The following is a 2,280-nucleotide window of genomic DNA, read 5'->3' as shown; positions in this document are numbered from 1 at the left end:
GTAAAATATTTCCGTGCTGCCCCCTACCGGCGTGGAGGACGCAGCGACCGGCTAGCATCTCGGCAGCTCTGGCTAACTTCTCTAGCTTGGTTTGCAGAGAGGTTTGGTATGGAAGCCCGTCGGAAAGCTACTGTGAAAATACATAACCATTTAGTAAGTCATTAAAATGAGAAAGCTTTCCATAATTATGATTTAGCATCTCATAATTATGACTTACGACAGAGAACTTGTAGAGAGGAGATTTACCACTCTGCAATGTCTTCCAGGTTTTCTCAAACGCTAGAGGGCGCTCCCGAATGAGTCCAAAATGAATGGGTTGATATGGAGCATCTGAGCAAAATCATAGTTTATAAATGCTTAAACATTTTTAATGTAAAAGAATGCAATAACGTCCTGGACACAGAGCAGCATAAAACATTTTAACACTGCTGTTATATTTTAAAGAGCTTTTAAACTCGAGTTATAGGAGTTTAAAACGGCGCCTCATGTACGTTCATGACGTCAGTGAGCGCGAACAGCCAATGAGCTGCTCCGCTCGCCAATCAATCATCACGCTCTAGCAGTAATGCCCGCCTCCTGCTGCCCAAAACCCGTTTGCTTCAGAAAAAAGAAATGTACAGTTAGGATTTCTTTGTTTTTTTAGTGAAATACATCCTTCTACTTTCTAAAATTAAAGAAACATTCTGGGAAAGTGATTAGAAACTATTTTAACTTTTCGTTTTTAGCCGTTGAGCGCCATTTACTCCCGTTCACTTAGGACTCACTCGTGGGCGCCCTCTGCTGTTTAGCAGTCCTGGTTTTGATATAACGAGGGAATAGGAAGCGGCCAGGCTCCTCGTAAACCGGCTCTGCTTACGACTTATCATCTCATAATTATGACGTACTTTCTCGTAATCATGATAGTAAGTAATTATTATGAGATATTAAGTCATAATTATGAGAAACTTTCTCGTTATTATGAGATACTAAGTCATTATTATGATTTACTAAATCGCTATATATTTTTCTCAAGTGGTGGGAAGTATTTAAACTAGAGAATGGCCAAAGTTCATTTATGAACCTGAGCAACTGGCTAAAGGGAGAGGGGCTCTACTAAAAGGGGTTAATTTTAGAGAAAAATAAACAATTAATGATTTTTAAATTAATAATGAATGATATTTAAATTACTACATTACTGATTTTTCCAAATGTCTGCATAATTTAGTCATGGAGATGTAAACAAAGCCATTCAGAGCGTTTTGATGTGAAACGATGCATTGTAGAGAAACTAACCCTTATAAAACCTCTTTACAGTGGTAAGGATGGGAACCAGGGTTCCAGTGTTTGTTTTTTTTTTACTATCCAGAATGATCAGTGAACCGACACGTGTCTTCTGAGTTTTTATATGTACAACCCCAATTTCAAAAAAGGTGGCATGCTGTGTAAAATGTAAATAAATATAAATAAAAACAGAATGTAATGATTCTCAAATCTCATAGACCCATATTTTATTCACAATAGAATATAAAACACATATCAGATGTGAGACATTTTACCATTTCATGAAAAACATTAACTCATTTAGAACTTGATGGCAGCAGTACATCTCAAGAAAGTTGGGACAGGGGCAACAAAGGTTGGAAAAGTGGTACTAATAAAAAAAAAAAACAGCTGGAGGAGCAATTTGCAACTAACACGACTGGGTATAAAAAGAGCATTTTAGAGAGGCAGAGTCTCTAAGAGGCAAAGATGGGCAGAGGTTCACCAATCTGAGAAAATCTGTGTCTAAAAATTGTGGAACAATTTCAGAAAAAAGTTCCTGAGCATAAAATTGTGAAGACTTTGGATATCCCACCATCTACAGTACATAATATCATCAGAAGATTCAGAGAATCAGGAGAAATCCCTGTACGCAAGGGACAAGGCTGATGGTCAATATTGGATGCCTGTGATCTTCGGGCCCTCAGGCGACACTGCATTAAAAACAGGTATGATTCTGTACTGATAATCACTGCATGGCTTCAGGAACACTTCTAGAAATAATTGTCTGTGAACACAGTTTGCTGTGTAATCCACAAATGCAAGTTAAAGCTGTATCATGCGAAGAAGAAACCACGTCAACACGAGCCAGAAACGACGCCATCTTCTCTGGGCCAAAGCTCATTGAAAAATGGAAAACTGTCCTGTGGTCAGATGAATCAAATACTTGAAATTCTTTTTGGAAACCACAGATGCCGTGGCCTGCTGACTGAGGAGGAGAGGAACTATTCAGCTTGTTATCAGCGCACAGTTCAAAAGCCT

This window comes from Colossoma macropomum, unplaced genomic scaffold, assembly GCF_904425465.1.
Source record: "Colossoma macropomum unplaced genomic scaffold, Colossoma_macropomum, whole genome shotgun sequence".
Taxonomy (NCBI): Eukaryota; Metazoa; Chordata; class Actinopteri; order Characiformes; family Serrasalmidae; genus Colossoma; species Colossoma macropomum.
This window is presented reverse-complemented; position numbering follows the sequence as displayed.